Genomic DNA, 12,147 nt, shown 5'->3' with positions numbered 1-12,147 from the left:
GTTCGGCTACTTTCGGGAACTGGTGACACGCTGTATGCGACCGTCGGAAGGCTGTCAATCAAATAGGAACGCCCAGTCCCGCAGCCCATACCCGGAAGCCGCGGAGAACATCGCTCTCTAAAACGGTAAGTACGGCATTGATTTTAAAGCGGGGGTTCACCCTATATAAAAAAATATATATTTATTTTTTTCCTCTAGCATTAAATTTGGCATAGTAGCGCGAGCTACAGTATGCCTGTCTGTATTTTGTTATCCCCCTACTCACTGTGTAATTGTATATTGAAGATTCCGGGGAATGGGCGTTCCTATGGAGAGAGAAGGTGATTGACGGCCGGCCCTGGCACGTCACGCTTCTCCGGAAATAGCCGAAATAGGCTTGGCTCTTCACGGCGCCTGCGCATAGCCTGTGCGCAGGCGCCGTGAAGAGCCGAGACCTACTCCGGCTGTCTTCGGGGAGCGTGACGTGCCAGAGCCGGCCGTCAATCATCCTCTCTCTCCATAGGAACGCCCATTCCCCGTGGGAGTCGGAATCTTCAATATACAATTACACTGTGAGTAGGGGGATAAAAAAATACAGACAGGCGTACTGTAGCTCGCGCTACTATGCCGAATTTAATGCTAGACTGTTGTTAAGGAGGGTGAACCACCGCTTTAAACAAAACACCCGATTGTGCTTCCCGTAATTCGCCTCAATCTAATGTTAAAAAAAATTTTTTGGGTGAACCTCCACTTCTTTAGAGCCGTATTCTGGGAATGGAAGCCACATCGGAATTCCCTGTGCTCAGGGAACACAGGAGGGAAAAGGTTTGTCAGTCAATTCTGCAAAAAGTAAAAAGTCAGCAGCTACAAAATCTACAAATCCGGGAGCTGCTGACATTACTTCCCTGTCCAGGGGTTCTCACCCGGACCTTCTCTTCACCAGCCTTTGGGGTCTCTGTCACCCGCTTGTCACCTGTGGGCAGCTTCACAGACGCCTGAGACCTGTGACACGTCCGAGAAGGTTTGGGGGGGGGACCCGCTGTGGATATCCGCCCACAAATGGGAGCAGGTACCTGTCAAAACCAGGTCCCCCCCCCCCCCAAATAAATAAATCCAAATGTGGCCGAGGAGAAGGAAGAGCGGAATTTCCCCTTCTGCTTTCGGAAAACTACGTTTGCAGGACCAATGTACGAAAGTGACTGAGAAACATCTGCATTGCCCATGGCAACAGACTGCGTTCCACTTCTTACCTTTCTCAGGGCCGTGTCAGCGGCTTCTATAGATTTCCTTCTAAGATTATTCAGAATTCATAAACAGGTGCAATTGATCCCTTTCTGACCTGCTTTGCGTTCCTACAAGCTGGATTGGGAAAAGAACAAAACCTTGTGGACACAAGACTAGCAACATCCTGCTATCTTTCTGCCTCTCCCTAAAGACCCTGGCACCCCCTCGCCTATCCCTGACCATCCTGGCACCCCCTCGCCTATCCCTGACCATCCTGGCACCCCCTCGCCTATCCCTGACCATCCTGGCACCCCCTCGCCTATCCCTGACCATCCTGGCACCCCCTCGCTGACCATCCTGGCACCCCCTCGCCTATCCCTGACCATCGTGTCACCCCCTCGCCTATCCCTGACCATCCTGGCACCCCCTCGCCTATCCCTGACCATCGTGTCACCCCCTCGCTGACCATCCTGGCACCCCCTCGCCTATCCCTGACCATCGTGTCACCCCCTCGCTGACCATCCTGGCACCCCCTCGCCTATCCCTGACCATCCTGGCACCCCCTCGCTGACCATCCTGGCACCCCCTCGCCTATCCCTGACCGTCGTGTCACCCCCTCGCCTATCCCTGACCATCCTGGCACCCCCTCGCCTATCCCTGACCATCGTGTCACCCCCTCGCTGACCATCCTGGCACCCCCTCGCCTATCCCTGACCATCGTGTCACCCCCTCGCTGACCATCCTGGCACCCCCTCGCCTATCCCTGACCATCCTGGCACCCCCTCGCTGACCATCCTGGCACCCCCTCGCCTATCCCTGACCATCGTGTCACCCCCTCGCCTATCCCTGACCATCCTGGCACCCCCTCGCCTATCCCTGACCATCGTGTCACCCCCTCGCTGACCATCCTGGCACCCCCTCGCTGACCATCCTGGCACCCCCTCGCCTATCTCTGACCATCCTGTCACCCCCTCGCCTATCCCTGACCATCGTGTCACCCCCTCGCCTATCCCTGACCATCGTGTCACCCCCTCGCCTATCCCTGACCATCGTGTCACCCCCTCGCCTATCCCTGACCATCGTGTCACCCCCTCGCCTATCCCTGACCATCGTGTCACCCCCTCGCCTATCCCTGACCATCGTGTCACCCCCTCGCTGACCATCGTGTCACCCCCCTCGCCTATCCCTGACCATCGTGTCACCCCCTCGCCTATCCCTGACCATCCTGGCACCCCCTCGCCTATCCCTGACCATCCTGGCACCCCCTCGCCTATCCCTGACCATCGTGTCACCCCCTCGCCTATCCCTGACCATCCTGGCACCCCCTCGCCTATCCCTGACCATCGTGTCACCCCCCTCGCCTATCCCTGACCATCCTGTCACCCCCTTGCCTATCCCTGACCATCGTGTCACCCCCTCGCCTATCCCTGACCATCGTGTCACCCCCTCGCCTATCCCTGACCATCGTGTCACCCCCTCGCCTATCCCTGACCATCGTGTCACCCCCTCGCTGACCATCCTGGCACCCCCTCGCCTATCCCTGACCATCGTGTCACCCCCTCGCCTATCCCTGACCATCGTGTCACCCCCTCGCCTATCCCTGACCATCCTGTCACCCCCTCGCCTATCCCTGACCATCGTGTCACCCCCTCGCCTATCCCTGACCATCGTGTCACCCCCTCGCCTATCCCTGACCATCGTGTCACCCCCTCGCCTATCCCTGACCATCGTGTCACCCCCTCGCCTATCCCTGACCATCCTGTCACCCCCTCGCCTATCCCTGACCATCGTGTCACCCCCTCGCCTATCCCTGACCGTCCTGTCACCCCCTCGCCTATCCCTGACCATCGTGTCACCCCCTCGCCTATCCCTGACCATCGTGTCACCCCCTCGCCTATCCCTGACCGTCCTGGCACCCCCTCGCCTATCCCTGACCATCGTGTCACCCCCTCGCCTATCCCTGACCGTCCTGGCACCCCCTCGCCTATCCCTGACCATCCTGTCACCTCGTCGCCTATCCCTGACCATCCTGTCACCCCCTCGCCTATCCCTGACCATCGTGTCACCCCCTCGCCTATCCCTGACCATCGTGTCACCCCCTCGCCTATCCCTGACCATCCTGTCACCCCCTCGCCTATCCCTGACCATCCTGTCACCCCCTCGCCTATCCCTGACCATCGTGTCACCCCCTCGCTGACCATCCTGGCACCCCCTCGCCTATCCCTGACCATCGTGTCACCCCCTCGCCTATCCCTGACCATCGTGTCACCCCCTCGCCTATCCCTGACCATCCTGTCACCCCCTCGCCTATCCCTGACCATCGTGTCACCCCCTCGCCTATCCCTAACCGTCGTGTCACCCCGTCGCCTATCCCTGACCATCCTGTCACCCCCTCGCCTATCCCTGACCATCGTGTCACCCCCTCGCCTATCCCTGACCGTCGTGTCACCCCCTCGCCTATCCCTGACCGTCCTGGCACCCCCTCGCCTATCCCTGACCATCCTGTCACCCCCTCGCCTATCCCTGACCATCGTGTCACCCCCTCGCCTATCCCTGACCGTCGTGTCACCCCCTCGCCTATCCCTGACCATCCTGTCACCCCCTCGCCTATCCCTGACCATCCTGTCACCCCCTCGCCTATCCCTGACCATCCTGTCACCCCCTCGCCTATCCCTGACCATCCTGTCACCCCCTCGCCTATCCCTAACCGTCGTGTCACCCCGTCGCCTATCCCTGACCATCCTGTCACCCCCCTCGCCTATCCCTGACCATCGTGTCACCCCCCTCGCCTATCCCTGACCGTCGTGTCACCCCCTCGCCTATCCCTGACCATCCTGTCACCCCCTCGCCTATCCCTGACCATCGTGTCACCCCCTCGCCTATCCCTGACCGTCGTGTCACCCCCTCGCCTATCCCTGACCATCCTGTCACCCCCTCGCCTATCCCTGACCATCGTGTCACCCCCTCGCCTATCCCTGACCGTCCTGTCACCCCCTCGCCTATCCCTGACCGTCCTGGCACCCCCTCGCCTATCCCTGACCATCCTGGCACCCCCTCGCCTATCCCTGACCATCGTGTCACCCCCTCGCCTATCCCTGACCATCCTGTCACCTCGTCGCCTATCACAGAACCGTCTTTGCAGTGTCATATAGAGAACACTCTGCAGGTTGCACACATCGGCTTGCATTTCATAAATGTGAAACATAAAATGTATTTTCAGTGTTCTTCCCAGATCAGATAGTGAGATCTGCTCCCCTTTATTAATGTGACGTAAGGGTCTCTGTACATCGAATATTATGTGATATAGGGAGATCTATAGGGTAGGGTTATAAAGGTAGCCATATAGGGTAGGGAGATGTAGGGTGATATATAGCGAGAGAGATATATATATAGGGAGGTATATAGGGTAGGGAGATGTAGGGTGATATATATAGGGAGAGAGATATATATAGGGAGGTATATAGGGTAGGGAGATGTAGGGTGATATATATAGGGAGGTATATAGGGTAGGGAGATGTAGGGTGATATATAGGGAGAGAGATATATATATAAGGAGGTATATAGGGTAGGGAGATGTAGGGTGATATATATAGGGAGAGAGATATATATAAGGAGGTATATAGGGTATGGAGATCTAGGGTGATATATATAGGGTAGGGAGATGTAGGGTGATATATATAGGGAGAGAGATATATATAAGGAGGTATATAGGGTAGGGAGATGTAGGGTGATATATATAGGGTAGGGAGATGTAGGGTGATATATATAGGGAGAGAGATATATATAGGGAGGTATATAGGGTAGGGAGATGTAGGGTGATATATATAGGGAGATATATATATAGGGAGGTATATAGGGTAGTGTTATATAGGTAGCCATATAGGGTAGGGAGATGTAGGGTGATATAAATAGGGAGGTATATAGGGTAGGGTGATATATATAGGGAGGTATATAGGGTAGGGAGATGTAGGGTGATATATATAGGGAGAGAGATATATATAAGGAGGTATATAGGGTAGGGTTATATAGGTAGCCATATAGGGTAGGGAGATGTAGGGTGATATATATATAGGGAGGTATATAGGGTAGGGTGATATATATATAGGGAGGTATATAGGGTAGGGAGATGTAGGGTGATATATATAGGGAGATATATAGGGTAGGGAGATGTAGGGTGATATATATAGGGAGGTATATAGGGTAGGGAGATGAAGGGTGATATATATAGGGAGGTATATAGGGTAGGGAGATCTAGGGTGATATATATAGGGAGAGAGATATATATAAGGAGGTATATAGGGTATGGAGATCTAGGGTGATATATATAGGGTAGGGAGATGTAGGGTGATATATATAGGGAGAGAGATATATATAGGGAGGTATATAGGGTAGGGAGATGTAGGGTGATATATATAGGGAGAGAGATATATATAAGGAGGTATATAGGGTAGGGAGATGTAGGGTGATATATATAGGGAGAGATATATATATATAGGGAGGTATATAGGGTAGGGTTATATAGGTAGCCATATAGGGTAGGGAGATGTAGGGTGATATATATAGGGAGGTATATAGGGTAGGAAGATGTAGGGTGATATATATATAGGGAGGTATATAGGGTAGGGTGATATATATATAGGGAGGTATATAGGGTAGGGAGATGTAGGGTGATATATATAGGGAGGTATATAGGGTAGGGAGATCTAGGGTGATATATATAGGGAGAGAGATCTATATAGGGAGGTATATAGGGTAGGGAGATGTAGGGTGGTATATAGGGTAGGGAGATATAGGAATCACAGGGTGGGGGTGGTTCCTGAATTGGTAAAACCTGTAATAGTATATTGATACAAATAAAAGGATTCTTTCCAGTTCCTGGATGTAGTTTGGTCGGGATACATATTTCATAGACACATACACTATATTGCCAAAAGTATTAGGACGCCTGCCTTTACACACACATGAACTTTAACCCCCTGACCTCCCGAAGATTTACCCCCCCCCCCCCTTCAGGACTAGTCCATTTTTTTGCGATACGGCAATGTGCTACTTTAACTGACAATTTCGCGTCGTGCAATGTTGTACCCAAATAAAATTGGTCTTTTTTTTCCTGACAAATAGAACTTTCTTTTGGTGGTATTTGATCGCCTTATTTTTTGCTCTATGAACTACAAAAAAAGACCGACAATTTAAAAAAAAAAAAAAAATTGTTATGTGCTCCTCTGAAACATATCCAATGAATAAAAAAAATGTCTTCATCAATTTAGACCAAAATGTATTCTGCTAAATATTTGTGGGAAAAAAATCCCACTTGTATATGGATTGGTTTGCAAAGTTATGGCGTCTACAAACCATGGGACGTATACTGAAATGTATTTATTTAATTCTAGTAATGGCGGCGATCAGCGGCTTACAGCAGGACTGCGATATTGCAACAGACAAAACGGAAACTAACTGACACTGGCAGGGAACCAGTGACACCAATACAGTGATCAGTCCTAAAAAATATGCACTGTCACTGTACTAATGACACTGGCAGGGACAATCAAAGGGTTAAAGGTGTGCCTAACTATCTGTGTGCTTTGCAGGAAGAAAAAACAGCACGTTGCTGCTGTCAGAAGAGAGTATTGTGTTTGTTTACGTACACAGGGCTCTCTTCGGGAAATGTTTGGAGTCGATCGTCGGGTGCTGGCACCTGCTGATTGGTTCGTGCTGCAGCCAATCAAAGCACAGCTGAGGCGGCGGGTGCGCCCCCTACCCTGTTGTGCGGATCACTTACTAGCTATGTGATCTGGCACAGGAGAGCCGTCGTAGATGTACTTGGCATCCCAGTCTCCCCTCCTTATTCATCCCAAATGTGTTTCATGGGGTTGTGGTCAGGACTCTGTGCAGGCCAGTCAAGTTCCTCCACCCCAAACTCGCTCATCCGTGTCTTTATGGACCTTGCTTTGCACACTGGTGGGCAGTCATGTTGGATCAGGAAGGGGTCGTCCCCAAACTCCTCCCACAAAATTTGGAGAATGAAATTTTCCAAAATGTCTTGGTATGCTGATGCCTTAGGCCTCGTACACACGACCGGATCTATCCGCGGATCAGTTCCAGCGGACGGATATTTATCCGCGGAGATTCCTCGGTCCGATCCATTTCAAGCGGATAGAAATTTCTTAGCATGCTAACAAATCTATCCGCTTGAATCGGGTCCAGCGGATTGATCCGGTGGTCTGTACAGACTCACCGGATCAATCCGTCCCCTCCCTCGCATGCGTCGTAATGATTCGACGCATGTGTGGAAGTACTTACCTTCCGTCGCCGCGTCATCATCGCGGCGACGGCGCGACACGTCACCGCGGATGAATTTCCGCACGGATTTTGATTCGATGGTGAGTACAAGCCATCGGATCCAAATCCGGAGGAGATCCCCTCGTGTGTACGGGGCCTTAAGCGTTCCCTTCACTGGAACTAAGGGGCCAAACCCAACCCCCGAAGAACAACCCCCACACCATAAAATAAATAACAAACATGTTATACTTACCTCCACTGTGCAGTTAGTTTTGCACAGAGTGGCCCCGATCCTCCTCTTCTGGGGTCTCTCCCGAGGGGGTTTCCTTGCGGGCGTGCCACCGAGTGTAGGACTTGGCCCCGCCCACCAGCGGCAACGTCATTGGATTGTATTGACAGCAGCAGGAGCCAATGGCTGTGCTGCTATCAATGTATCCAATGAAGTGCCAACAAGCCGTGGGGAAGTTCGGGGCTCAGGTAAGTAAAACGGGGGCTGGGGGGGCGGTGTATTTTCACCTTCATGCGTCGGATGCACAAAGGTTCATGTTAGTAAAGGCAGGCGTCCCAATACTTTTGGGAATATGGTGCCAACATACAACTCATATCTGCGGGGAAATGTCAGCTGCTTATCTGGGATAAGAAGACAAGGATATGAGGCCTTCCTTCCTTCCTCATGCAGAGAGCGGTGATATTCGACGCGTTTGGCTCTCGTACAATCTGCTCTGTACACGGGGAGGATGTGGGAATTCATCTTCTGCACAAACACTTAAAGGGAAACTCCGCCTCAGGACTCCTTCGCACCAGAAGACGATGTCCTGCAGCACGCGCATGATCGTGTATTCCGGCTCAGGAAGCCCACATCGACACAGGTAATCCTACGATAATCTGCAATGCGTAGGAGGTGCGCAAGTGTGTAAATTGGTGCTGCAATGCGTAGGAGGAATCTGCAATGCGTAGGTGGGTGCTGCAATGCATAAGAGGAGGGATCTGCAATGCGTAGGTAGGTAGGTGCTACAATGCGTAGGGCGGTGCTGCAATGCATAGAAGGTGCTGCAATGCGTAGGAAGTGCTGCAATGCATAGGTGGAATCTGCAATGCGTAGGAGGGATCTGCAATGCGTAGGAGGGATCTGCAGTGCGTAGGAGGGATCTGCAGTGCGTAGGAGGGATGTGCTGCAGTGCGTAGGAGGGATCTGCAATGCGTAGGAGGGATCTGCAATGCGTAGGAGGGATCTGCAGTGCGTAGGAGGGATCTGCAGTGCGTAGGGATGTGCTGCAGTGCGTAGGAGGGATCTGCAGTGCGTAGGGATGTGCTGCAGTGCGTAGGAGGGATCTGCAGTGCGTAGGAGGGATCTGCAGTGCGTAGGAGGGATCTGTAATGCGTAGGGAGGGATCTGCAATGCGTAGGAGGGATCTGCAGTGCGTAGGAGGGATCTGCAATGCGTAGGGAGGGATCTGCAAAGCGTAGGAGGGATCTGCAGTGCATAGGAGGGATCTGCAGTGCGTAGGAGGGATCTGCAGTGCGTAGGAGGGATCTGCAGTGCGTAGGGATGTGCTGCAGTGCGTAGGAGGGATCTGCAATGCGTAGGAGGGATCTGCAATGCGTAGGAGGGATCTGCAGTGCGTAGGAGGGATCTGCAGTGCGTAGGGATGTGCTGCAGTGCGTAGGAGGGATCTGCAGTGCGTAGGGATGTGCTGCAGTGCGTAGGAGGGATCTGCAGTGCGTAGGAGGGATCTGCAGTGCGTAGGAGGGATCTGTAATGCGTAGGGAGGGATCTGCAATGCGTAGGAGGGATCTGCAGTGCGTAGGAGGGATCTGCAATGCGTAGGGAGGGATCTGCAAAGCGTAGGAGGGATCTGCAGTGCATAGGAGGGATCTGCAGTGCGTAGGAGGGATCTGCAGTGCGTAGGAGGGATCTGCAGTGCGTAGGGATGTGCTGCAGTGCATAGGAGGGATCTGCAATGCGTAGGGAGGGATCTGCAATGCGTAGGAGGGATCTGCAATGCGTAGGAGGGATCTGCAATGCGTAGGGAGGGATCTGCAATGCGTAGGAGGGATCTGCAGTGCGTAGGTTCGTTGTCCTTTGGAAGGTGCAAATCCAGGAAATGACATACACGTGGAATGTTCTGCCACAGAGTACAGCCAGGAAGATCATTCTGCTACTTCTCACCTCTCATTGGACAGAAGGGAGGATTCCGGGCTCATCCAATGAAGAGAATTGTCACCTGCCTGGCTACACCTTGTGGCAGATGTGTGCAAATGTATAGATTGTATAATAATAGATAATCCGTATATTGTGTGTGTTCCTGACAGCGGGGCCCACAGGAAGTGGGTGTGTTCCTGACAGCGGGGGCCCACGGGAAGTGGGTGTGTTCCTGACAGCGGGGGCCCACAGGAAGTGGGTGTGTTCCTGACAGCGGGGCCCACAGGAAGTGGGTGTGTTCCTGACAGCGGGGGCCCACGGGAAGTGGGTGTGTTCCTGACAGCGGGGGCCCACAGGAAGTGGGTGTGTTCCTGACAGCGGAGGCCCACGGGAAGTGGGTGTGTTCCTGACAGCGGGGCCCACGGGAAGTGGGTGTGTTCCTGACAGCGGGGCCCACAGGAAGTGGGTGTGTTCCTGACAGCGGGGGCCCACGGGAAGTGGGTGTGTTCCTGACAGCGGGGGCCCACAGGAAGTGGGTGTGTTCCTGACAGCGGGGGCCCACAGGAAGTGGGTGTGTTCCTGACAGCGGGGGCCCACAGGAAGTGGGTGTGTTCCTGACAGCGGGGGCCCACGGGAAGTGGGTGTGTTCCTGACAGCGGGGCCCACGGGAAGTGGGTGTGTTCCTGACAGCCGGGGCCACGGGAAGTGGGTGTGTTCCTGACAGCGGGGGCCCACAGGAAGTGGGTGTGTTCCTGACAGCGGGGGCCCACGGGAAGTGGGTGTGTTCCTGACAGCGGGGGCCCACAGGAAGTGGGTGTGTTCCTGACAGCGGGGGCCCACAGGAAGTGGGTGTGTTCCTGACAGCGGGGGCCCACAGGGAGTGGGTGTGTTCCTGACAGCGGGGCCCACGGGAAGTGGGTGTGTTCCTGACAGCGGGGCCCACGGGAAGTGGGTGTGTTCCTGACAGTGGGGCCCACGGGAAGTGGGTGTGTTCCTGACAGCCGGGCCCACAGGGAGTGGGTGTGTTCCTGACAGCGGGGCCCACGGGAAGTGGGTGTGTTCCTGACAGCGGGGCCCACGGGAAGTGGGTGTGTTCCTGACAGCGGGGGCCACGGGAAGTGGGTGTGTTCCTGACAGCGGGGCCCACAGGAATTGGGTGTGTTCCTGACAGCGGGGCCCACGGGAAGTGGGTGTGTTCCTGACAGCGGGGCCCACGAGAAGTGGGTGTGTTCCTGACAGCCGGGGCCACGGGAAGTGGGTGTGTTCCTGACAGCGGGGGCCCACATGAAGTGGGTGTGTTCCTGACAGCGGGGGCCCATGGGAAGTGGGTGTGTTCCTGACAGCGGGGCCCACGGGAAGTGGGTGTGTTCCTGACAGCGGGGCCCACGGGAAGTGGGTGTGTTCCTGACAGTGGGGCCCACAGGAAGTGGGTGTGTTCCTGACAGCGGGGGCCCACGGGAAGTGGGTGTGTTCCTGACAGCGGGGGCCCACAGGAAGTGGGTGTGTTCCTGACAGCGGGGGCCCACAGGAAGTGGGTGTGTTCCTGACAGCGGGGGCCCACAGGAAGTGGGTGTGTTCCTGACAGCGGGGGCCCACAGGAAGTGGGTGTGTTCCTGACAGCGGGGGCCCACAGGGAGTGGGTGTGTTCCTGACAGCGGGGCCCACGGGAAGTGGGTGTGTTCCTGACAGCGGGGCCCACGGGAAGTGGGTGTGTTCCTGACAGTGGGGCCCACGGGAAGTGGGTGTGTTCCTGACAGCCGGGCCCACAGGGAGTGGGTGTGTTCCTGACAGCGGGGCCCACGGGAAGTGGGTGTGTTCCTGACAGCGGGGCCCACGGGAAGTGGGTGTGTTCCTGACAGCGGGGGCCCACAGGAAGTGGGTGTGTTCCTGACAGCCAGGGCCACGGGAAGTGGGTGTGTTCCTGACAGCGGGGGCCCACGGGAAGTGGGTGTGTTCCTGACAGCGGGGGCCACGGGAAGTGGGTGTGTTCCTGACAGCGGGGCCCACGGGAAGTGGGTGTGTTCCTGACAGTGGGGCCCACAGGAAGTGGGTGTGTTCCTGACAGCGGGGGCCCACGGGAAGTGGGTGTGTTCCTGACAGCGGGGGCCCACAGGAAGTGGGTGTGTTCCTGACAGCGGGGGCCCACAGGAAGTGGGTGTGTTCCTGACAGCAGGGGCCCACAGGAAGTGGGTGTGTTCCTGACAGCGGGGGCCCACAGGAAGTGGGTGTGTTCCTGACAGCGGGGGCCCACAGGGAGTGGGTGTGTTCCTGACAGCGGGGCCCACGGGAAGTGGGTGTGTTCCTGACAGCGGGGCCCACGGGAAGTGGGTGTGTTCCTGACAGTGGGGCCCACGGGAAGTGGGTGTGTTCCTGACAGCGGGGCCCACGGGAAGTGGGTGTGTTCCTGACAGTGGGGCCCACGGGAAGTGGGTGTGTTCCTGACAGCCGGGCCCACAGGGAGTGGGTGTGTTCCTGACAGCGGGGCCCACGGGAAGTGGGTGTGTTCCTGACAGCGGGGCCCA

This window comes from Rana temporaria (genome assembly GCF_905171775.1).
Source record: "Rana temporaria chromosome 13 unlocalized genomic scaffold, aRanTem1.1 scaffold_420_arrow_ctg1, whole genome shotgun sequence".
Taxonomy (NCBI): Eukaryota; Metazoa; Chordata; class Amphibia; order Anura; family Ranidae; genus Rana; species Rana temporaria.
The sequence above is the reverse complement of the archived record's forward strand: the minus strand, read 5'-3'. Positions refer to the sequence as shown.